Source organism: Miniopterus schreibersii, assembly GCF_964146895.1.
Source record: "Miniopterus schreibersii genome assembly, chromosome: 14".
Lineage (NCBI taxonomy): Eukaryota > Metazoa > Chordata > Mammalia > Chiroptera > Miniopteridae > Miniopterus > Miniopterus schreibersii.
This window is the reverse complement of record NC_138114.1, coordinates 48,937,263-48,963,337: the sequence shown is the minus strand read 5'-3', so window position 1 is coordinate 48,963,337 and position 26,075 is coordinate 48,937,263. Positions and strand designations below refer to the sequence as shown.

The 26,075-nt window shown below is 52.9% G+C and overlaps 1 protein-coding gene across 2 annotated transcripts in view; it reads left to right on the top strand.

Moving 5' to 3' along the window:
• Positions 1 to 26,075, top strand: part of HSPA12A (heat shock protein family A (Hsp70) member 12A) — a 110,538-nt gene that overhangs the window by 32,458 nt on the left and 52,005 nt on the right. The window lies entirely within an intron of this gene.

Here is a 26,075-nt window from a genome sequence, read left to right as displayed (position 1 = left end):
ATGATTTTTTAAAAAAATAAGATTTTCCTGATAAAGCTCCACAGAGCGGGAAGGGGTGACTCACCACACCTGCCTCATTCGGAGCGGCTGAGAGGACGGCACGTCTAGGCCCCTCAGGCTTCGGACGTCCACGTGGCACCAGCTTCTCATTCACTGAAGCCACGCGCCCCTACTGCAGGCTGCGCGTGCGGGGTGCTGGGCACGCAGCGCAAGCAAGGCAGCCAGCCTCCTGCACTCACGGAGCTCATGACTTAGACAAGGAGGAGCACTGAAGGCCGGTGGACATGTGGATCTAGTCCAGTCCCACAGTGAGGAAGAAACAGGAGCCTGGGTAAGAAGACAGTGTCCGGGGAGGGAGAGGTGCCTTCCAAGGCAAGTGGTCCGGTGGGGCTTGTCCAGGAGGCAGCATTGGCACTGAGACATAAATGAAGCGAGGAAAAGAGGCTCGTAGCTATTTAGAAAATTGGTATTCTAGGCAGAGGGAATAGCAAGTGCAAAGGCCCTGGGGCTGGTGTTTGCTTGGAGTGTCAGTGTGGCTCGTTCTGAGTGAGGGCAGGAAGAGGGGGAAGACATGAGGCTGGCAAGGGCACGAGGGCCATCCATGCGGAGCCCAGCGGCCTTGGTGAGGACCTTGGGCTCATCTCCCGTGTGGAGTGAAGTCGCTGGCGGGGTGTGAGCAGGGTCTGATAGGAAAGGCTCACCCTGGCTGCTGTGGGGAGACTAGACCGGGGGAGAAAGTATGAGAACAGGCATAGAAGTATGACAGTCAGGACATGAAGAGGGACATCTGGGCATGAAAGATCCAGTGAACCCGACCCATATTCTGGCGAAATAGAGCCTCCTGAGTTACAAAGAGTGGACAGAGGCCATGCCCTCCCAGAAATAGACATCAGGCACTTCAAACCCAACGGGGCAGAGAACAGTCGCGTCAAATTCACCCTACCACATGTTGATATGATAGTCGATGTTACGGATCGTGCACATCTGAAAACTGACCCAGCCCTTCCCCCTAAAGAATTTACCCAGAGAGATAATCAGACAAGGTGGTTCCCAGTAGGAAAATCGTCAGTAACCAAATGTTCATCAATAGGGGATTCATTAAATAAGTCATGGTATGTTCAGGCTTCAGAACGGTATTCTCAAGATGATAATACTTTTTAAATAATACACAATACAGAAGGGAAATAGGGAAAGATAAATTTTCATTTATGCTTCGTCTTCTCAGTCACATTCTCTAAGAGAGTTTCCTGAGTATCCTTCAAGTGGTATTTTTTTTTCTCCTCAGGTACAAACATGTGTATATCCTAAAATGGGGTGATCCTATAAATATTATTTTGCAACGTAAATTATTTCACTATATGATATATTGTTGACATATAGCCACATAGTACACGTGCAATCGACTAAGAGCTGCATAGTATTCCACTGGCTGAATATACCATAATTGACTCAGTCCACTATAAATGGATATTTTCACATACCTTTTCCATTTGCCTTACTTTGTGGGTATATTTTCACAAGCATAACTTGTACAGTTGAAAGCAATAAAAGTGATGACATATCATGTCTTTACTGTACAGTTGTCCACATTGAATTATAGAGAGAGAAAAAAAATCGGGCTACAAAATAGTGTGTGTTGTATGGTCCATTGATAAAAGTTTGATATATCTCTGTGTCTATCTGTTTATAGGGAGCTTGGAGGGAGGCTTACTAAAATGCTACCAGGAGTGATTGATCACAACCTGGTGATTGCAGGCATTGCTTTTCCTTAGTGCTTTTCAGTATTATTATTATTTAGATTTTGAATGTATATTTTTTAGGGAGGGAAATCAAGCTATTTTATATTCGGAGAAGAGTTCCTTGGGAGATGGTTCATGCACGACACTTAAAATATGAATTTTGTGTTTGGCTCTAACTTGAGTACTTTTTTTTTTAATACTCACCCGAGGACATTTTCTCCATTGATTTCTAGAGAGAGTGGAAGGGTTGGGGAGAGAGAGAGAGAGAAACATCAATGTGAGAGAGACACATCGATTGGTTGCCTCCTGCCAGGGCCCTGACTGGGGTGGGGAACCTGCAACCAAGGTACTTGCCCTTGACCCGGAATTGAAACCGAGTCCACTCGGTCCACGGGCCGACACTCTAACCACTGAGCAAACCTGGCCAGGGCTTGAGTACTTCTTTTGAATTCCTTATTGAATACTTCATAATTAAATGGTACTGTTTGCTTCTCTGGCTCCAAACACTGAAGCAGCGGGATTGTGGGCCTGGGCGCAGTTCACAGGCCGCGCCACGAGAGGGCGGTGTCTGCGGGCCATGGTGCCCACAGCCTTCAGCTGCTCGCCAGGGCAGACGGAGCACAGGTGAGGTGTGTGTCCCCTCGCTTCCAGCTTGCAACCCGACACATATTTTCCTTTAACGGGGTTGAGTGCGGGTGGCAGGAGGGAGGGATCGGCCCGCAACACCGCCCTCCACCCCCTCCAGGCCGCCCCACAGCCCTCCTACACCCTCAGGTTAGTTCATCCCCACATCCACCCTGGGCCCAGCCGATTTTTGCCTCCAGGGCCCCACCTGGGCCCCGGGGATGGGGTGGGTGGGAGGGGAGAGTGGTGGGGTTTAGAGGGTCCCTCCATACCCCCTCTAGATGCTGAGGCTGATACGGTCCCTCCCACCGACATTCTGAGCTGCGCTGCCCAAGTCTTAGTCGCCAGGCGAAGTAGCTGCCTGGTCTTCTCTTCCCGTCTCCCTTTCACCTTCTTAATTTTGGGGGAAAAAGCAATAGCGCTTTCATGAGAATAATTGAAACAATACAGAAAGGGAAGCTAATGAAAACCAAGTCCCCCCTCCTCCCATGCTAGCTTCCCAGTTTTCTCCCCTAAGGCAGTAACTGCTAAGAGGTTTTAGCATCTTTCCCGGCAGAGACTCGTGGGTGCTACGCAAATGCAGATGCGCTAGTTTAGGCTCAAACACCGCGGCCTCCCCTTGGCTCCTGGTTTGCATTTAGCGGAGACTGTGGAAACCCTTCCCCATCGGTTCGCAGAGCGCCGGGTGCTTTTCACGGGCTACAGAGTATGTGTCATGTGGATGCACCCTGCTCGATGTAACTGTCCCCACGGGGGACGCTTGGGCTCCTTCCCATCCTGTGCTCTCAGGAGCAGAGGGCGGTGACAGTTTTGTATGCACAGCATTGGGCACAGGGGCAAGAGCTACTGCAGACTAAATTCTTGGACTCGAAGTGGCCGGTCCAGGCTGATGCGGTCCCAGCAGGCGCGCCCTCTGCCAGTTCCACAGGCCACTGCCTCTCAGTCTTGACCGAGGTCAGATTACCTGGAGAGCTTTGTACAAGCGCCAGTGCCTGTGCCCTATCCCATGTCCCACATCCCAGACTGATTCAATCAGAACCAGACTTTTGGTGGAGGGAGGGGTGCGCCTGGGCATTGGCACTTTAAAAAGATTTCCCCAGGGGATTCTAATGGGCAGGCAGGGATGGAAACCACCGTGATAGGTGAAAAATATCTCATTGACTGAAATGTACATTTCTTTAATTATGAATGAAGATGAACATTTTTCTTTGAGAATGTGATTGAGACGGTTCTTAGATCCCAGACTCCTTTGAGGTTCTGACGAAAATAGTGGATTGTCCATCCCAAAATAGGTGTGTGTACACACTGACCTCCATTTGATTGGGCACAGACCCCTGGAAGTCCTCCGGCCCCTAGGGACCCTGAGCCCAGGTTAAGGACCAGGCCCAGAATTGGTTTTCCAGCCCTTTCCCATCTTCCTTCAGAGAACCCACAGTGGGTGGATGACTCTGGTACCCTGTGTCGGGGGCTGCGGGGATGGGATGAGACAGCTCAGAGAGGGTCCAGTTAACTCAGGTGGGGACACAGACCGGGGAGCAAGTGGCAGGGGCCTTCCCAGGGGCAGATCCTGAGCTGAGCCTCCCGGGTGAGCAGGGTTGGGGAGCTCGTCACATGCCGAGGAGGTAAAAGCCAGGAAGGATGGACCAAGGAGCATGGCCACCGCAGGGAGCTGCCCCTAATTTGGGACCTGGGGCTCAGGGGGGTTGTAGGGAGAGAAGCGAGGTCAGGAAAGGACTGTGACTGGGCAGGCAGATTACTGCAGGGGAGGGGTGTGCTGTTAGACCAGGTGCTCTACGGGGCCTGGGCAGGGAGATGGGGGGACGAGCTGGTCAGTGGTGGTGGGAGGGGGAGGGGAAGGGGAAGGGGAAGGGGAAGAGGAAGGGGAAGGGAAAGGCTGATTCTGGGATATGAGGCCGTGGGGCACCATATACAATACATTTACCCACTGTCAGAGAACATCTGGGTTCTTTCTGGATTCGGGCTGTTATGGGCAGTGCTGCTCTCAGGTTTCCCAGGTGAGGTACCTGGCGCACAGGTGCTGGGATAGGCTAAGAGCGGAACTGCTGTGTCGCAGTCCCCACATCTTCACTTTGTCCCAGGTTGTGAATTTCTCAAAGCGGCCGAACCGATTGCCTCTTACCAGTTGTCCATAAAGGCTCCTAGCCCTCACTCACACCTGCGCCAGCCCTGGCAGCTGTCACATGTCTGTTTGCCAATCTAGTGGGCACGACATTGGATCCTATTGTGGCCTCCCTTTGCATTTTCCTGGTCATGCCTGAGCTGGAGCATCTCTGCAGATGTCTCTCCACACTGGTGTGGCCTCATCTGAGAAGTGCCCGGTCACCATTATTCTGCATTTTTTAAAATGCACTTTCTTTGAAATAATTTGTAGGCATTTTTATTCATTCTAGATTCCAGCCCTTCGTCAGTTACAGGCCTAACGAACAGCAGCTTCTATCCTGACCCTTTACTTCTCCGTCTCTTGATGAATATTATGTTTTTAATTTTAACGTAGTGGAATATGAAAATTCTTTTATGGTTTGCACGTTTTGAGGCTTGTTTTAAGAAATCCTTTCTGGGTTGATGACTGGACCCAAGGGCCCATGAGCGGAACTAGCACAGACAGCTGAGGACTTCTTGGGGGGCAGAGCCCCACACAGTCCCCGGGGCTCCCGGTGTGGCCGACAGCTGGGAGACGGATTAAAAACTGGATGAGGCGAGAGAGAAAGAGGGGTGAGGCTGAGTGCTTTGAATTTGATCCTTTTAGCGACAATTAAGCCGTTGCCATGGACAGGCAGAGGAAGGGCCTTCCCGAGAACAAGACTCAGGCGGCAGGAGCGGCACCCTTGGCCTCACCGTGGTCCCCTGGCCACGTGGTTCCTGCTGCCACCCCTCAGCCTTTATTGAGACATTTCATAGTAACGGGCACCTGCTCCCGGGAAGGGTAAACTGGAGAGAGGCAGGAAAGCGTCTGAGCATGTGCCTGTGACATTGCTCGGGGCTGGCTGAGCGGCAGCCATCGTAATAATGATTGACGGGGACACTGAGGCACTGATTGGGTGGTGACTGTGACTGAGTAAGCCCCAGGGCAGCCCGGGACAGAACGCTGGATGGGGCTGGGAGCCAGGGGTCGGTGAACTTGGATCGGAAAAAATTTATGTCCTTATTTTCGCTAACGTCTGTTTGGAATTTAGCATTTCCTTCCACTATGAATGTAGACAAACCAATCAGGGCGAGGCATGCCTGTGACTTGTCCCTCGCAGACGTCACAGATATTTTTTACATCGCATGGCTTTTTTTGGTAGATATTTTGAAACATCTACTTTAACACGACAGTGTTATAAATGTCTCCTAGATCTTTGGTATTTAATGGGTTGATGAAGAAGCCCATATATTACTATATCACAATTTTTAAAGTATTTTGATAATGATACTGACAAGTATTAGGTTTCTTTGTAATCCTGTGTGATTTATTTTTTGCATTTAAAAACACTGTCTGAGGCAGGATCCATAGGTTTCCCCGGATGACCAAAGGGTCCATGAAACAGAGAGGGTGAGAACTGGACTCTGGAGTGAAGACGCGTCTCCCGGGGGAAGCTGCTAAATAAGCCGTGTTCTCCGACGGGCTGTGCCCTCGGGGAGGCTGGAGGAGAGGGGTAGGTGACGGTGCCCTGCAGACCTGCCAGGAGGCCCCGCTCCGCCTGGCTGCCCGCGCGCGCAGGCCCTGTGCATCCTACCCTTTGGGCGAGAGCAAGTCGATACTGAAGCAATTTGCTCCAGTTACCGCCCTTCCCGAATCACCGGCCATCTCCTCTCAGTAGACTCTTCTCGGGGGCCGGGCTGTCGCACTCACCGAGGTGGGTGTGTGCAGGGGGTGGATGGGGGCTCTGAGGGTGCCACGCACAAAACCTCCGGGGCATCCGCTGCTGCCCCACCGTCCGGCCACGCCTCTGCTTCCTTCCCCTCCCGCCTGCCATGCATGCACCACGCTGGGCTCCGTGCAGTCCCGCACATGCCCTGCACTGCCCGACCTCAGGACCTTTGCTCACCCCCTTCCACCAGCCCACGTGTCAATCAAGATAAACTAAGTAAAGCTCTGGGAGCAAACGATCCGATCCAATAGATCCAATCAGATTCTAAAGCGGGCTGGGTGCGGCTCTGATGCGGGTCGTCTTCACTTGGAGACCAAGGCTGACAGAGGAGCCTCTACCTGGAACCTCCCCAGCCTCCTAGCCAGCAAACAAGGACCTGGCTCTTGGCTCTGAGTGTCACTTCTCCTCATGTCCCATTGACACAGACAATCATCCGGCCTCACTCAAGTTCAGGGGAGCAGGAAAGTAATTCTCTCTGACGGAGGGGACCACAGCCCCCAGGTGCTCCCCCCATTCCATCCCTGTCAGAGAAATCCCCTCCCTCCCTCCCTCCCTCCCTCCCTCCTCCCTCCCCCCTCTCCCTCCTCCCCTCCCCCCTCCCTCCCTCCCTCCTCCCTCCCCCCTCTCCCTCCTCCCCTCCCTCCCTCCCTCCCTCCCTCCCCCCCTCTCCCTCCTCCCCTCCCCCTCCCTCCCCCCTCCCTCCCTCTCTCCCTCCTCCCCTCCCCCCTCCCTCCCTCCCTCCCCCCCTCCCTCCCTCCCTCCCTCCCTCCCTCCCCCCCTCTCCCTCCTCCCCTCCCCCCTCCCTCCCCCCTCCCTCCCTCCCTCCCTCCCTCCCCCCCTCTCCCTCCTCCCCTCCCCCTCCCTCCCCCCTCCCTCCCTCTCTCCCTCCTCCCCTCCCCCCTCCCTCCCTCCCTCCCTCCCTCCGAGTCCCTGAGGCCTCACCTCGCCCCTCTCTTCTCACATGGAGCTCATCTCCTTTGCCCTCACACTCTCATGTGCACTGTGGGCACCAGATGGGCCCCAGTCTAAGTCGTGCTGGACCTTAGCCTTGGCAGGTACCAGTCACAGCTGTCTGTAAGCCAGACGTTCACCCATGACGGGGTGACTAATATTTCAAAGAGAAGCGACAGCTGGTGAAGGCCCAGGCGCTGACGGGACAACACAGAGCTGCAGTCAGTGTGACTCCTCAGTGGTTCCTCCAGGAGTGGGGCCTGCTTTGCAAACAGCTCCCTCTCTGCACCTTCTGACTCCACCTTGGGCTCCACACGACCACCAACGGCCAGCCGCCCTGCTGTGAATTAACTTAACTGCCCCGCCCGAGAGACTAGGTGTGTTTGTAGGGGTAAACCCCCCAGGAATCAGCAGTCAGGTGCGCATTTAAGGCTGTGCTGTTGGAAATGACGGGAACACCTGGTTCTCAGGTCAGGGCCACGCCCTGCCCCGCTCCAGCCTGCGGCGGCCACCGAGGCCGCCCAGCGGGGCGATGCCGCTGGCTGGGAGCAGCTCCTGGGAGCTGACTGCTCCATTTTCAGGAGTTATGCGAGCCGGTTGTTAAACACAGTCATTATGAAAAATTAAATGATAGAATATTACTATTGAATAAATTCTATTGAAACCAAAGGTAATGACAAAAACTCAGCCCTTTCGAATTGTTTTACTATTATCTGTGCGCCTGAGGTTGTTCACCTCTCTTGTGTTCGTGGGATGGAAATACTATCCGTGGGATGGAAATGACACAGGTCTCTTTGCAAACCCGAGTCGGGGATGTCAGCTGAGGACAGAGGGGGAGGAAGGGGCAGCCTGCGGCACTGCGGCTCTGTCCACCGAGGACTGCTTCCAGGGTTTGCATAGAGAGGGAGTTTGGAAAAGAAAGGCCAGAGTTAGTCTGAAACAAGTTACTGCAAATTATTTCTTTTATTATCATTTAGATTACCTCAGCCACTTGTCGGTGTGGCGGCCCTTTCCTGAGCTGCCCTGGAAAGTTCCAGGGAGAAGGCGTATGTGGAAAAGACGGCAGTGCAGGCCCAGGTGTGGGAGGGTGGCCGGTGCCACACACACAGCCAGGGTTTAACGACCGGGTGGTGCTGAGGCCGGAATAAAAGGAGCGAGTGGGCAGCTCTGAGCCCCTGCTCCTCCAGCCCCCTGGGTGGGCGTCCCCACCACCTGGGTGCCCGACCACCGACCAGGGAGACCCGGAGTCACGGTCCACCCGAGGCTCCCCCAGCTTTGCCTCGTTGATGCTGGAGGAGTAAATCAAATTAAAAGCGAACTTGAACGGAGTCCAGGTTGTCCATATGTCCCGATCTTGAATCCAGTCCAGGCTCTTATTGCGGATATCAAGCAATTTATAAGATGCATCACATCCCTAAATTGTTCTACTTGTGTCATGCTTTTAAAGATACCTATTAAAAAACATATATTCCTAAGTGTTGCTTATAATTCTGACTAGTATGATTACATGAAGTCCATGTCGTACCAGTCTGTAGAGTTTCGAGCATCATATATGGAGATTATTCTAAAAATTAAAGCAGATGGATTTTTAATTGCCCTAAAGTCCTGATGCTCCATTGGATCAATGGGTCTAAGAGCTTTAGGGATGGCTAGGTTTCTACTGGATAATAAATTCATTGCTCAGCTTTGACAGTCAAATTAGACTTTGTATTTTTTCTCCTTGGCAAAACAATGGTCTCTAAAGCCAGGCTTTGTTAAGAGATAAAGTTTCCTGAGTTCCAAAGCTTCCTCTAAACGGGAGGTGCCCCTACCTCTGATGGGGTGATGGTAGAGTTTTACTGTAAAAGGAAAGAATTCAGGGTGCTTTTGATGGAAGCCAGGCTCCCAGGAGGCAGGAAGGTGCTCCACCCTGCCCCGGAGAGGTTTGTGGAAGGACCAGCGTGAGGATGTGGCCCAGGGCCTGGGTGGGGGCTGGGGAGTCGGAGCGAGACTACCAAAGCTCTGAGACACACCGGAGGCTGAGGGGGTGTCCCTATCAGAGGCGGGGAACCTTTTTTCTGCCAAGAGCCATTTGGATATTTATAACATCATTCGAGGGCCATACAAAAGTATCAACTTAAAAATTAGCCCGCTATGTTTGGTCAAACATTTAATTAAACTCACCCCTAATGTGAGGGCTGGAACTGCTTCTCATTGGTGAGGCCTTGGCAAGGCCAGACCAAATGATTTCCAGGGCTGTATAAGTTCCCCGCCCCTGCAGTAGATGATCCTGAGGTAGTGGTCTCATGTGGGCACACATGAGACCAGGTGCCTCTACAGAAGGCCCAGGAGTTGTTGATCCCCCCCCCCCCAAACAGAGAGATGCTGAGAAGACAGGTGCCTGGGAACCAGGAGCAACGGCAGAGTCCAAGGTTGGCCACTGAGGGTGCTGGGGGCCCTCAAAGGCCAGTGGTTCCCGAGACACTCACCTCGGCAGGGAGAGACGAGCAGAATGGGAGACCTAACTGAAGGCCATAGAGGACCCAAAGGACAGCAAGTGCACCCCAAGCCCCTCCCCCCACCACCCTAAGGCCACTTTTGCTTCCTTTATGGCACTCAGCTGCGCCGAGTCTCGTCCTTGGTGTGTCGCAGGCCTGGCTCTGCTCTGGTCCTTGTGACGGGACCACAGTAGAAGACACAGCCACTCACCCCGGGAGCCCCCATGCAGGGGGAGGGCCCAGTCGTTCTGAGAAGTTAACTGGCCAGGGAGCTGCAGGGCCAGGCCAGGCTGTGCCCTCAGGGAGGGGGTTGGGAGAGGGTGGAAACCTCTATCCCAACGGTTGTGGTAAGAAGCGCCTGTAGAGAATTCTTATGAATTTATTTGAGTCCAACTGATGACAATTACCAAGAAGCAAAATCTCAGGAGACTGAGAAAATGCTCCAGAGAATGGCAGTTTTGCAGCTTATTTTATACATTAGAATAAAAGGTGGAGAGCTAAGGGGGTTACATGAAACCCACTGATGATAGATTAAGGGGGCAGGAGGAAGCAAAGGGGGGAAATCTCTGGGATTGGATAAAAAGTGAAATGGAGAGACACTGGTGGGTGCAGGATAGTTAACGTTTACGTCACGCAGAGATGGTATTCGGGCAACAAGATCACAATGAGGGGCTCTGTGGTCTGTGCTCTAGGGCTGAGGTTGTGCCCTGAGGGGTCTGGAAAACAGGTCACTCTGACATTCCAAAGGTGTGTTATCTTAGATGCAAAAAGAGAGCAGACAGGCTCAGTTAAGGTAAAGATCAACCTTTGTCAAGGATGCTACAGGCCTAAGACATGACTACCCACCCTGACCCACTTTTAGTTGGGAATTTTTATGTTCAGACCATCCTTTGTGGTTACTTTTGATCTCCCGATTTTCTAAGGCCCACCGTTTAGGCCTCCCCTGAGCTTGTCAGGCTTAGCATGTGGCCCCTTTTTCGTTCGCAGAAACTCTGATGTCCCCAAGTGCTCCAGCCTTCTGGGCTCAGGCTCCCCCTTAACAATCAGATGAAATGACCCGGCACCATTGCCAGCACTGAGGGAATGCAGGTCTTGCCCAGCAGCCCTGGGTCCCTGGGACAGCTGTGGCGGGGAGAGAAGGCGTGTCCTTTCCTGTCACGTCTCATCAGGCACTCTGAAAGTCCAGTGTCACAGGCTCCTGGGAGGAGCAGACTTGTCCTGAAGGTTTAGGGAAGGGGTGAACTAATACAGAACAGGCAGGAAGCAAGTTCTGAGTCAGTGTTACATTTTTTTGCTTCTTGAAGATGAACTGGTCATGTTAGCCACAGAGACTCCCTCCCAGACTTAGACAAGCAGGAGGCCACATCTCAGGCCTCCTCTTGCTAACTGTGTGACCCTGGACATGTCACTTCCCTTCCTGAGTCTCAGTTCACTCATCTGTAAAAATGGAGTCATAACTCGCCTTTGTAGGCTCAAGGGTTATGGCGCTACTGATGAGAGGGACAGGCACATTCTTGGCCATTCTGAGTACGTCGTTGATGGCAGTAATTGCTGTTACTGGCTTCTGGCCTAGCCCCTTGAGTGGACCTGTGCCAGGCTTTTGGAAGGACACTAATGAAGGGTGAATCAGCAGAGCAGGAGGGAGCAGGGAATGCTGGGGTCCCTAAAGTAGCAGGCAGTTGGATGGACCCCTGAGGGCTTGGCAGGTTGGCCAAGGCATAAGGAGGTGGGTAAGTGGCTGGTTGGTTCATTTACTTATTTACTGTAAGTAGGGGCAGGGGTGAAGGCGAGGTTTAGAGGTGACAGAGGGAGGTTCAGCAGCGCTCTGGTCCCATGGTCCCGTTACTGGGCCTCTGGAACAAGTGGGGTGGACTCTGAGAGTCTCTAATTCTGTCACCTGAGGCTGTCCTGGGCTCTCCTCTTTCCTCTGGGCTCCAGGCTCACCTCCTCCACTCACTGGCTTCACAATCCCTACCCACCCCCCATATACTGATGGTCCCCAGATTCATGTGATCCAGGCTCATCTGGACATCTCCACTTGGGTGTCCCAGAGACAACCTGAATCATTTTGTTCCAAAGTAGAATGACCATCATCATCACCACCCTCTCCTGCTCCTGTCCTGTGCTCCCCATTTGCCCAGGCCCAGATCCCAGTCTGTCTACCCTCTCCCCCAAAATCCTCCACCAAGTTCATGGAGTGTAGCTACCTTGGAAAATGTAAAAGACAGGACACTCAGGGGAATGGTTAGGCATGGCCACAGCTGGGAGGGCACTGCCCCTGGAGCAGCTGCCTGGACTACAGTTGCCATCAGTGTGGACCTGAGGGGGCAATCACCCCCTCCTGGGCCTCCCACCTCTGTGTTTCTGGTCCCCAAGACTCCTCAGGGGCAGCATTTCTTCACCATTGTCACTCTCCTGAGGCAGCCCTGGAGCTGGGACCCCTGGGGCAGCTCCCTGGACTGGATGAGAAACTGCAACTCCCTCCCCACCTCCCTTCCTTCCCAGGAGCCCCTATCAAATGTGCTGGCAGCCTGGGATCCCCAAAGACGGGATTTCACAATTGCACTCCCAGCCCTTCGAAGTTACTCATTCTGGAAACATCCTCTGGGGCCGCTGTCCAGTCCCTGGAAATGATTCAGACCCACTCGGTTCCCACTTCAGCTGCAGGAGGAGGTCTGCACCCATCAGGCCTGACGCTGACCTCACAGCGGGGGGCCCACGCCTTCCAAGCTTCTGCTTGGCCTCCCAGCTGAGGGAGCTGAGAACTGGCGTCCCAGTGAGCTCCCTGGTTTTATTTCTATGAATGTGACTCTCCTGACACTATGGCAGGGAGGTGGCTCACCCAGGTCCTCCGTGGGGGGCAAGATTGCTGGCCTTGGGGCTGTAGGAATGGGGCATCTCTGGGATGCCCTCAGCCTAAGGCAGCCTCTGCATTTACATAAACCCCGTACCCCTTCCAGGAGCCACAGCACCGGGCTTTGCACACTGAGTCTCCTTAAACACACTTGAGAGACCCAGCCTGCTTTCCCCTGCCCCCTCTCCCAGTTCACACAGAGCAAAGAGCGGTGAATCTTCCCTTTAAAAATAAAGTCTTGCCCCAGAGAGATTCATGAGCATCCTTAGGAAAGGCTTTCAGGAGGAAAAGGCTTTTATACTTTAAGCAAATTTAGAAAAGGTTGGGGGGGGGGAGTGTGCTGCTGAGCCCTGAGAAGGGCTCATTGTTCTCAAGTACAGAGGGGGTGGGGTTGGGCACCTAGGCAGCAGGGGGGAGAGATTCTGGTGACAACCAGGCAGCTAGGTGGGCCTCTAAGAAAATGGGACCTTTCTGCCACCAGCTTCCTCCTACCTGGGCTCAGACACTCTCTCACTGACCCCTCCCCACCCAGCCCCACCTTGCCTTGCGGGCTCTGCTTCCTGCAGCCCACCCACCCCACCCCACCCCACCCCACCCCACCCCACCCCATCCTCGGCCCTGTGGCTTGGAGCCCTGCTGACTCTTTCACAAATCCACAAACCCAAGGATGGCATCCGATTGGTCCAGCTAGGCCCTGGCCACCTGGGGCCTGGTTGTCACCAGGCCTCTGGATGGGGACCTCCCCGTGGCTTGCACCTCCTGCCTGTGGTGACAGTTCTGCAGAAAGCTTGTCCTCTGAGGATGACTGAGATCCAGCATGCAGAGGGCTTGGCAGGACCGATCCCCTCTCTTTGAATGAGACAGGGAGGAGGGCCGAGCTCAGGCCCCCTGCGGCCCGGGGATGGCCTGGATGACCTCGGGGCTCTGTGGCCACCACCTCCTGTAGCTTTCCCCGCAGACCTGGCGCTGTCAGAGCACCCTTGAGATCGAAGGCATTTTAAGCTCTGGGAGCCGAGGCCTGTGCTTGTTAAGATGTCTTCCCTGAGCCAGCATTTTCTTAAAAAAAAAAAAAAAAAAAAAGGCTATGAAAACACAACCTTTGGAAAGTGGGTGCGCTTCCGGGGCGTTTTGTTTTCTCTCCCCGTTGTCTTTGGCTCTGCCTCGTGCCAACGTCGCTCACTGAATCAATAGCTGTCTCGCTCTAATTTATTGGCTCGATCGCCTGAACCTCATTAGCTTGTTTCAGAGCCATGAAGGGCTTCTGCGTCCTGGGTTTAGATAGAGAATCGATCTGCCAGCAGCCCTGAGCCAGGCAGGTTGGGGTTTGAGGGAGAGACCCTACAGATCTTCCTGACAGCATCATTTCCAATAAAAATCACAGCCCGACAGGCAGACGTGGCTCCAGGGCAAGTTCCTGGTGCTCTGAGCAACCTAAGCCCCAGCCCTCAAAATGGGGACCCTTCACCCAGAGTCCCAGCCCCCAGAATGGGAGACCACAAGGGTCTCTGTTGGAGACCCCACTCCCCCTCTTGGTAGCTGGGTGACTTGCCTTTCTCTAAGCCACCATCTCCTTTGCTGGGGCAAGGGGCTGGGGGTAACACCAGAGCAGGGAGGGAAGAAAAGGCCTCCTGTAAGATGTGACCACTGAGGCCACACTTAGGCATCTTTGATTGTGACGATGAAGCTCAAAGGTCCAGCATGGAGAGTTTGCCCTGCAGGAGGGTTGGTGGCTGGAGAAAGGGGAAGCCAGGGGACAGTTGGTCAGAGAGGAGACCCTGCTGGTGGCTGGGCCAGGAGACACCCAAGAACAGAGATGTTGAATGGTCTGATTTATGTCTTGGTGTGCTGTGCTGGATGTCACCCCCTCATCGTTCCAAATTTGTCCCAAAAGTCTGCTTCCCAAAACGCAGGGGTATTTGGGGCAGGGAAGAATCTGGCAGCCCCCACAGGACAGGTCAGTGCAGTCAAGAGTGTGCCCATAGGAATTATTGATTTTCTGTGTGATCATGTCATACCTACCACGCATAGGATATACAATAAGGTTTATTTGCTTCTATTTATGTCACATTTAGGGTTTGCTTTTTAAAAATCCCTTGGATTTAATTTTATTGGGGGATATATAAAGCACTCCAAATCAAAACTATGTAAAGAGGAAAATTCATAGATGTCTCACTGCTGTCCTCTTTACCACGTCCCCCCACTTTTATTAGCTTCTAGTTTATTGTTCCTGTATTTCTTTTTGCAAAACTAAGCATACATATACATGAATGTTTCCCCTCTTCTACACAAAATGTAGAATACAATTGATAGTCTCTTGTATTTGGCTTGTTGTACTTAATAATATATATCCTGGAAATCGTTCCATGTAAATTCATAGGGATTTTCTTCAATAGATGTACCATGGTTTACATTCACGTAGTATAGTCTGTGAATGATTATTTGTATGTTTTCCAGTATTTTGCAATTGCAAATAATTCCACCTTTCCCATTGTTATTTCATATCTGTGGGTGGATTCCTGGGTGTGGGATTGGGACAGAGTATAAACCCATAGGTAGTTGTGGCTTCCATTGCATAGCACCAATGGGTGAACTCTCCTGAAAGTGAGTTATGAAGGAACTCATCGGTTCCTTGGCGGCCGTGACAGAGGACCTCTGGGGGTCCTGTGGGCCACAGCCCTGGCATTGGGCATACCCTAGCATCAGCTCACCCGTATCCTCTGGTCACAGATTACCTCTCAGGAATGCCCCACCAGAGGGTCCAGGGAAGTGAGAGAGGCCCCTTGCTGAGCCCCTCCCATAGCTCAGTGGTCCTTCCAGAGTCTTTTCAACAGTCTTACCAGCGTCCAGATCTTGCCCACGCTTTCTCTTTCTCCACAAAAGCCTGCTGTTCCCCCGCTTCCACCCAATGGCTTTCATAATTCATGATTATTTTGGACAAAAATAAAGCTTCAGTCTATGCCGTCTTTAAATCTGACTTTCTTGGGAAACCTCAGATGATCTTTTCCAATTGAGCTGAATCTCATAACCCAGAAAAACTCCCCGTCCAGAGCACACTTTGTCCATAAGGGAAAGAAAAATGACCCCTTTGTGTGTGCCTGGTGATGGCCCCAAATCAGGACTGGGGCCAGCTGTCTCCTTGCCCAGGGCCAAAGCCCTGGATAGAGGGTCGGCGGGCTCCGCCCTGCTGGGGGCAGTTCTGCCCAGATTCTGGGAAGCCCGGGCCCTGTAGGCTTGGAGACACTGAGTTCTATCACACGACACAGACAGATGTAACATATGCACAAGAGACCTGCAGAGACCACCGTCAAAATGTCTGCAGTAGTTGCCTCTGGGTGGTGTGTCCCGGGAGATTTTAATTTTCTTTTTTTTAATGTTTTTTGTTATTTTGTTTGAAAACAATCATGTTTCATTGGCATCATTTGAAAATATTTAAAAATATTAGCTAAAAAGTCATTGACTTCTCTTGGCTCACATGGGCCATGAGACAGAAAAACAGATCCGTTCAAAAGCCTCAAGCTTCCACCATGCATACATTCAAGTTGAATTGCTAAGTTGGGAATGCCGCCCCCTCCACGAGGCAGGGTGCAGCTTTTGGTCCCTGTCATCTCTGTCACCATCAACGACAACACTTCTCTGTGCATCTACCTGTGGCTGGAGCTGTGCTGGAGGTGACTCTGGTGCACTGCTGTCCCTAAGGTGGCGGCAGGGGAGGAGCAGGGCAGCCATACACACATCACTGCTGAGTGTAGAACGTAAACGACCTGGAGAGGAAAGGACTAGCTCAGTCCCAGCTGGGGGCAAGGTGAGCCTTTCTCAGGGAAGGCTTCCAGAGATGTTGAGTGACTTGCCCAAAATCACCCCAGCGAGTCAGAGGATTGCTGAGAATCTAGTTTTTCAGATTCTATAGATCCCAGGTTCTAAACTCCAGGGTCTGCGCATGGTCCCAGGCGGCTGCCATCCCAGGAGAGTGGACCATGGAGCTTTCAGTGCCCTTGCATCTGATGGACTGGAGTTCTTTGGCTGCAAGCAACAGAGACTGGGTCTGCCTATTGAAGCTATAAAAAGGAATGTACTAGAAGGATATGGGGCCGTTCATAGCACCACCAGAGAAGCTGACCAACCAGGCCTTGGAGAGCATGGCATCCTGGACTGAAGGTCTCAAGGAGAAGTAATTCCTCAGGGCAACATTAGGTGCTGCCACGGTAGAAGGGGAACAGATCCTGGGCAGGCACAAGCCACTGATGTCCACATCGGGAGATGTCTTACTATGGGACAAACCAAGGATAGAACGCAGGCAAAGCCACTGCTGGTATCTCATCAGCTCCTTCTGCCTCGGGGTGAGCCACACACTGTGACAGAGGCTGCTTGGCTACCAGCCTGAGTGCTAGTGAGGATCTCAGATCTCAAACGTCTTTGCTCACCAGCCTTAAAAAAAATTATCTAATTTTTTCTGTCCCTCAGTTTCTTCATCTGTAATAAGATAATACTAGCACCTTCCTCTAAGGATGTTGAGAGATTAAGTGAATGAAACATACCTCACAATAATCCATAATGAGTTATGTGCTCCGCGGAGAGGCCCTGAAACATGCCTGTCATCTAGTAAGTGCTCAGTAAATATTAGCTTTTGATATTGGCGCTCTGTACCTGGACCAGCCCAACCACAAGCCACTAGAAGCTGTATTTTCTTGTTTTCTGTCCACCGCCAGAAACTGTGCTCTCCTTCAGGGCAGGGACTATATTTTCCCACCGTTGTATTTATCTTCCTGCCCTGGTATGAAATTACGCCCTTAATACATGCTTACTTTAGTCCGTAAATAAGTGAATGAGCCCGGCCAGTGTGGCTCAGCAGTTGAGCATCAACCTATGATCCAGGAGATCTCGGTTCGATTCCCGGTCAGGGCACATGCCCAGGTTTCGGGCTCGATCCCTAGTAGGAGGCGTGCAGGAGGCAGGGGATCAATGACTCTCTCTTATAATTGATGTTTCCATCTCTCTCTCTCCCTCTCCCTTTCTCTCTCTGAAATCAATAAAGACATATTTAAAAAAATAAGTGAATGAATGAACGAACTCCCACCCCCTAGATCTATGAACTCCTCAAAATAGTTTGCAAATTCTGAGCATTTCTCATTCCCACAGGGGCATGTGACCCAGACCAGGCCGAGAGGTGGCCGCGGGCCTTGGGCCAGGGGTAGAGTAAGTAGGCTCAGGGAAGGGTGGCTCTAAGCTCACGGTGGGCTCCTCAGAGGGCCTTTTGTGGAGCCTGACATTTCGTGTCTGCATATGGAATTCCTTGGCCCCAGCACACGGTTCAATGTGTTGGCTCCAATGAAGCATTTGCTGGGGCTTGTTGGCCTTTTCCGATCTCATGCACAGCGGCCAGTTTGTTTTGAGAGCTGCAGTTTTGAGAATCAGCAACATGACTTAGGAAGCACATCGAACGGTTAGAGCTGGAGAGTGGAGGCAGGACCCAGCTCCCCGCCCTTCCCAGGAGGAGAGGGGCCATCACCTGGCAGAGTCTAGAGGAAGAGGGAGAGAGAGAAAACTGGTACAGCCTGAACGGGAGTCTGGGAAGGGCTAGAGCCTCCCTCATGTCCGCTTCACTTAGCACGACTTTGGTTTCTCCGCTTTCCCGTGTCTGTCTATGCGCAGGCACAACATTACTGGTTACACGCATTATGTACACGTTCTCTTTCTGCTTCTTTCCACTTAATATTATATTGTGACAGCTTCCCGTGTGGCTACACCAGCTTCATATTTATATTTGTAATTTTCTTCAGTTGTACTCCTTGCATGAAATCACATTTAATAACATAGGGAGCCCAGCCCGCGTGGCTCAGTGGTTGAGCGTCAACCTATGAACCAGGAGGTCACAGTTCGATTCCCGGTCAGGGCACACGCCCGGGCTGCGGGCTCGATCCCCAGCAGGGGGCGTCAGGAGGCAGCTGATCCATGACTCTCATCATTGACGTCTCTGTCCCTCTCCCTCTCCCTCTCCCTCTCCCTCTCCCTCTCCCTCTCCCTCTCCCTCTCCCTCTCCCTCTCCCTCTCCCTCTCCCTCTCCCTCTCCCTCTCCCTCTCCCTCTCCCTCCCCCTCCCCTCCCCCTCCCTTCCTCTCTCTGAAATCAATTAAATAATAATACATGGATAATGATACCCTTTTTCTTTGACATAGAATAATTTCTAGAAAAGAATTAATTGATCAGAGTGTTTTTAATATTACTATATGATTTTCCAAAGTGTGAAGCTACTTAGTTTTTGCCGGTGTCACCTGTGTATGTGTGAAAGGATGGATTTTAACGCGGTCTTGTCGTCATTCGATGGCATTGTTTCATTGTTTTATACTTTACCCCTTGTTTAATAAGTGTTTAACTGGATACATGCACGTATAAACCGCTGACAAGGTTCATGATTTTTCACATGCTTGTTCGGCTGTTTAGTTTCCTCTCGGTGGCATTTCTCTGTGGCTCCTGCATACTTAGCTCTGGTCTTTGAGAAACACGCCCGCACACACACGTGCCCCCTGGATCACCCATTGTGCCCCCCATTCCTCATCTACGATTCTTATCCTCAATTCGCTTTGATGCTAAAAACCCAAAACTTAGCAATTTTAAGTTCAATATTATGATTTTGTAACAAAATGTCTCCCCTTGCTTCAACCTTAGAACTTCATGGGGACACCATAGAAAATAGTAAATGAAGAGAATGGCAGCCCCTCGAGGGGTGGGATAAGCAACACCCTCTCGCCTTTACCCAGACCTTAGACTGCCAGCCTCACGGTGGGCCGGGGGCTCGGGGCTGTGTTCTCCCCGTTTTCCAGGTGGAAGCTGTCCGGGTGCAGGCTTATCGTGGGAGGAGCCTGCTCCCCCTTCCATCTCTTCCTCCCACCTCCTGCCAGTGTGGGGAGGCCTTGGCCGAGCAGTGTTGGGCCATCACCTGGCTGTGGAGCTGTTGGTGGCTAAACTGCAACATGCGACCCCTGTCAGGGTGGGGCAGGGGAAGCCTGGCTCGTGGACACACCGCGTTGCCTAAAAGGGCAGCTCCCCGTCCTGTGCATGAGGCCAGGGAAGGCGAAAGGAAGTACCCCAAATCGAGAGCTTGGATTATGGTTCAGCATAAAATAAGCAGACACAGAGAGGAACGAATGATGGTGATGTTGGTGGTGGTGATGGTGATGGCGATGGTGTTTCAGCGGTTCTTCGCCTCGGAGCGTCCATTCTCTGTCACTGAGCCCTTACCACGTGCCGGCCCCCGAGCCAGGCCTTCTACACACATTGCTCCATTTCATCTTCACAGCGGCACTGGGAGGTGGGTGCAATAATTATTCCCATTTCACAGATGAGCAAAGTAAGGCTTAGAGCAATTAAGATCACAAATTAGGAAGGGACAAAGCTGGGATTCCACTCCAGATCTGTGACAGGCAGTGTGAGGCAGGAGGAATAAATATGATTTTTATCCGCATCGTACAAATGGGGAGACAGGGCATCAGAGAGGCTTAGGGGCCTGCCCAAGGCCACATCCCATGCAATATGTGGCCGAGCCTGGTCTTGGATCCAGGGTCCCTGAGACCAGTCTGGTGCTTGTCTCACTACTGACATGGTGATAACCAGTTAACATAGTGCACACCGTGTGCCAGGTGTCCTTCCAGGGCCTTCCTGGTCCTTAACAATCCAGGAGGAGGTCCTGGAGAGAGGCTGGATGGGACCAGGTTGCCTGAGCCTGAAGCTGTTGCTCTGGCCACCCCAGCCTCGCTGCCCGTGGATTTGCCTGCAGGGTCATGGGATGTGTGCCTGCGAGCCATCGGGCCAGCATGCAGCGTGCCAGCAAGCCAGTGTACCAGCGAGCCAGCATGCCAGCATGCCAGCGAGCCAGAGAGCCAGTGTACCAGCGAGCCAGCATGCCAGCGAGCCAGAGGGCCATTGTGCCAGCGAGCCAGCATGCCAGCGAGCCAGAGAGCCAGTGTGCCAGCGAGCCAGCATGCTGCGCAGGGCTGGGAGACAACAGGGCATCTTTGTCCTCACTGCACTGACCACCAGATTCTTCTTCTCACACGTGGCTGACACTCCTTGGCCAGCTGAGTAGGGAAGACTGAGAAGTTTGTATTTTATTTTATTTTCCAAATTTATAGACTTTCCGAGGGGAGGTCGGTTAAGAAAAACATCCCACCGGAAAACATGGACAGTCTTGCAAAGCTTCTGCCTCATTCAGGCAAGCCAGGCGGGGTTCATGACCGAGAGCTGGCTATGAGCAGTAGCCGAGGGCAATGGCCAGCACTGGTGGAAAGCTTCCCTTGTTGATGAAACTGGTTTAAGCATTAACTGATGTAATGCTCCAAGGGCTCTACTATGTGGGTTTTATCAACCCACATTTACAAGTGAATCAAAGAGGGCCGGTGACTCACCCTAGACCACAGGGCCAGGAAGGGGTTGAGCTGGGATTCAAACCCAAGCATAATCCAATTCCCAAACCCACATCCCTTAGCCCCTCTGCTCCCTGCCCCCTGCCCTACAGGGCCTTGCTTTCTGATGAGAGAGACAGAGGTCAGTAAAGCCCAGAGCATTTTTCTTATAAGTTTTGCATGCCTGGGTGTAGGTCAAGGTCTGCCTTGAATTATAGTTACGCCTGCAGGGCCAGGGGTCGAGCCATCCTGAGACCTCTGCCAAGACAGTGACGACAGACGTTTGTTCAGCTGTTTGCAATACACACAAAAATATTTGGATACCCCTTTATTACCTGAGCAGGTATTTCTGAAGTTTACTGTACAGGCCGAATGACTGTGCATGTGGAGAAATCATTTCCTCTGGCCCTTGAATTTTTCCCCTGGAGAAGTCCATGGGCAGCTCACGTTGCATATGAGGTTGTGCTCTGGAATGCTAATGGAGAGGCCGCTTCCCACCAGATGGGGTGGAAATGCATCGGAAAAGCATGTGTAAACCACACGCTGTGATTTGGCTCTGAGGCTGGCTTTTTTAAATGTAGTAAAGGTCAGAGGTCAAGGACCCTGCCTCCTGCCCAGACTTTCCCGATAAGTTTATCTCTGCTCATCTGCACCTTGGTCCTGTTATAAAGGACTCGCTTTTATCTTGTTCAGGTTATAGACAAAATTCTGATGGCATATCATAAAGTCCAAAGTAGCTTTTACTGGAAGCTTCCTATGTAACAGCTCAGATTTGGATGTGTATCAGTAGTTCTCAAACTTAAAAATAAGAGTTTTTTTAGATAAACATTTAAGAAAAACAAGTTGCTCACCCTTGTATCCTCTATGTTTCTTCACCGGCCAAGACAATTTTGTCTAGATCCCTTCTGTAATTTATAAGACACAAGATAAGCATTTCTGTGGCAAATTAATAGGCCAACTTGCAAATTAAATAGGAAGTCCTATTTCCTGCAGGGTATGTAGCCTGGCCCTATGCTGAGTGTTTTACACATATTACCCCCCCCTTGTTATCCTGCCAGTATCGACCCCTTTTACAGGTGAAGAAACAGACCCAGAGAATGTGTCCCCAGGTCACCTGAAGGAGAGGGAGTGGCTCAGCCCAGATTTGTACCCTGGTCTGGCTGACCTGCACGTGACCCGATGCTCCCCTCCACTCTGCTTTCTGCTGTTGTACTTTCCTGTCCTGGTCCCCATGTGTCCCCAGGATCAGCGCCCTTGGCAGCTGACCCATCAGCAAATGTTCTGCAGTTTCATCTGCAATGGGAGCTGGAGGACTCGGCCACCTTCCCCCGTCCCCCGCTGGCCCCCCTGTCCAATATGTCCAGCCCTTTCGCAGTTGGTGGTTGGTGCAGGTGACAGGGTGTCCTGGCTGCCTGGTGGAGCATTTGGCTGGGTCGGCCTCTGGCCTCTGGCATCTATTTGCATGAATTGATGTTGGAGGGGAGGGTGTGTCTGGCTTAGGGGCAGAAGAACAGAGAGGAAGGCTGTTGGCACGTGGATGTCTGCGGGCTGGTGGGGGAAGAGGACCCTGGAGGTGAGGAGAAGGTGGGGCCTGAAGCTGAGGGCTCTTTTCCTTCAACATTTAACCCTCCGTGCCAGGCACTTTCTAGAGACTGGGATACGGAGGTGAGCAACACTGGCCGGATCCTACGCTCGTGGAGCTGACTTCCCAGTGGGAATGAGGCAGGAGCCTTAGCTAGAGTGGACTGGGAAGGTGACCTTTCCTCAAGTGAGAACAGGCCACGTGATTCTCTTGGGGAATGGGTCCCAGGCAGGGACAACTAGAGCAGAGGCCCCGAGATGGGACCAGATTTTGCGTGTTCAGATGGGTGAGGTGTGTGTTTGGGCTTGAAGGATGGGGGAATGGAAGGAGGGAGAGTTGACAGGCATCAGGAGGCCGACTCACATAGGACCTGGTAGCAGAAAAGTGACATGATCTCACTCTGCCTCCTGTCAGGGAAGATACTATAGGCGTCATGGGTGGGAGCCCTGCCCTAATGTTGAATGACAGGAGAAGGACCTGGCCTCGAATCCCAGCCCCGCTGCTAATGGCCCGAGGAAGCCCGAGCAGGGCCTCAACCTTCCTGTGTTTCCACTTATGTCGTCTCCTTTGAAACGGCGAGGACAGCTCTGAGAATTAGGTGAGACCGGGCTGAGGGTGTGCTCACCAGGGCAATTCTTAATTACTGGGATGATTATTATCAAAGCCATGAGGACAGACACATTGCCTCTCATGTTTCCTGGAAATCAACAGTCTGCTCTCTGCCCGCAGTGCCAGAATCACTGCCCATTGTCTTCAGTGCTCTCCTGTCACTGCAGCTGGTGGTTGGTGGAGAGGGCAGGTGGTGCCCAAGGCCTTTCTACTGCAACCGGCAGGAGGGTGGGTTCCTGCTGGTTCTGACAGGCTGCCAAGGCCAATATTGTGACCCTGGAGATTCAGGACCCTGATGGGGAGAGAAGGGGTGCCATGAGGACACTAAAGAGGGGCACCCAGGCCAGCATGGGGTGCAGGGAAGGCTTCCAGGAGTGGGTGGTTCGTGCTGAGACCTCCAGGTTGCTGGTGGTGGCAGGACCAGGAAAGGAATGGTCCAAACATCAAACACATTTTATTAAAGTATTTGAAATCCCCGTACTTAGGCAGAGGTGGATGGGAGGGATTGAAAGAAGTCACTGGGGAGAGATGGAGCTGGAGAGGTGGGAAGTCATGAAGAATGGACTGGGGGTGGAGGGTGGGGTAGGACAGGAGCCAGGAGACTAGTGAGGGGCCCTGCAGACTTGTAGGCAGTGAGTGATGATGGGTTCTGGACAGGATGGTGGCAGTGAAGATGCAGAGGAGATTTCCGAGGTCAGCTGGGCAACACTTGACTTGGAGATTGAACTTGGATGGGCTTAGAGGAGTGAAAGCTGATTCCCAGGTGTGTGGCTTGGCAACCACTGGGCGGTATTCCCTTTACTGAGATTCTATGAGCAGGAGGGAGGGCAGGAGAGAGTGAGCTGGGCTTTGGTTGAGTGGGAAGGGCCTGGGAGGCGCCCTGGGGAGACTCTCGGGAAGTCTGGATCCCTGGGGGAAGGTCTAGCCCTGAGGGTGGAGGTGGGCGTTCCTGTAGATAGAGCAGCCTCTGAGTGCCAAGCTGCCTGGGTAACAGAGAGAGTAGCAGGAGGAGAAAAAATGAAGAGGTGTGTGGGTGTGTAGAATACCATGGAAACCTTGGAGTGGGGCAGTGTCCTAGGTTTCCCTGGGCTGGTGGCCTTGGACCAGGGCCCTGAAGGATGCCTGGATGTGGACAAGTAGAAGAGGGATGTGGAGGGGGTGCCAAACATGGAGACAGAGGCGGCTTTTAACTATGGCTGAGAAAGGCTGGTGGAGGGAGGGCTTCTTGGGAGAGAGGCTATGGAGAGGAAGTTTGCGGCTCACTATTGCCAAAGGTGTTGAAAGCCACACTAGAGTTAGGGCTCTTTCTCTTAGAGGAGGGAAGCCTGGCGTGGTTTTGAGCACGAGAGGGACTCAATCAAAACCGTGTTTATTAGGAAGCTCTGTTTTGGCCTCACTGCCCAGGCATGTGTCCATGTGACACTGTGCTCAATGGAGAGAGTGCTGGTGGCTGCCCCTGCCCTCGCGTGTTCCAATCCATGCAGCCTCGACCTGGCCAGCTTTACTCAGTGCAGATATATGAGCAGAAGTACATTTGATGCCGGGCCTGGGTCAGCTCTTCCCCCTCCACCCTGAGCCTGCTCTGCCAGCTGTCATCTGAACAACCGCCTTAACCCTTCCCCTGCCACATGCTCCTGGCCACCAGGCCGTCCCTTGGATCTGCCTCTGAGATGGTGGGGTGTTGTCGCAGGAAGTAAGCAGCCTTAGTAGGCAAAGGGCACTCTGTGGAAAATACTGTTCTCAGCTCTGGGAGTGCCCCCCACCATGTGCCCACACTGCCCTGCACAACTGGCTGTTGTGCACTGTTAAAAAGGTGTCTGTGACTTAATTATATCTAATGCTTTTTGGACTGACTACCGTGCGCCAGACCTCAAGCAAAGCATGGCACATGCATCTTCTCGCCTAATCCTCTCCAGCGTTATGATGTGGGTTCCACTGTTGCACCCATTTTACAGAGGAGCATACTGAGGCTCGGAGAGGTTAAGTAACTTGTCTGTGGTCTCTCACACAGCCACAGACTGCACATTTGGGATTTTAAATGCAGGGAGGTAGAAGACAAGTTCGTCCTTTATCATCGCACAGTCACTTTCTGAGTGGAGACTGGTCTCTGGGCTTTCCCTTCAGCCCTCTGCCCAACTCCTCCGTATCCAGCTGCAGTGAAGCCTCCCCTACCTACCCTTTGGGAGCCGCCCATCTCAGGACATGAGGGTGCTTGTGGCTTGGGTGGGCATCCTCGCTTGGCCACTTACTTGCTGTGTGTGTTCCGGTGATCACTTATCTCCCTCAAGCCTCGGTTTCCACCTCTCTCTTAGTTATGCAGAGAAAGTGAGATAAGGCTCTTAAGCACTTAGTGTGGTGCCAGGCACACTGGAAGGGGTGTGAAACCGAGGTCATCAGGTTCTTACCACTGCCCTCAAGGCCTTGTCAGTGGCACAGCTGACCCAGAAGCCACCTAGCCAGGCCCAAACGGGTGCCGGTGGCGCGTGTGTGGCGCAGCCCTAGGACGGGAAGGATGGGTCGTCGACCGCCGGAGCTCTGCGTTATTAATGCGGTTACTCTCCGACTCGCGACGAGGGCCGGGCTGGGAGCCCGCATACGGGAGGCGCGAGGCAGCCTCCGCCGCGAGCGCCGCGGGTCCCCCGAGTTGCCATGGAGCCCCGGAGGCAGCCCGGAGGCGGACGCCCGCGGTGACGCCCCGGCACGGCCCCGGCGAGGGACCCGGGTCTGCGGTCTGAGAACGTGTTCCGCTTTTGCACGGACCCTTGACCCTTCCTTTGGGACCCCCGCGTGGGGATGGGGTTGGGGGGAATAAATTGGTAGAGACTGGAGCGGGCTTCCTCGGGAGCGTGGGGTGTGCGTGCGGCGCCCGCTGAGACTCCAAAGGGCCGGCGCGCGGCGGGGCCGAGGGGCCCTGGAGTGGAGCCCCGCTGCTCGCCGCGCCGTGCGCCCCGCGCGCGCCCGCATCCGGCTGG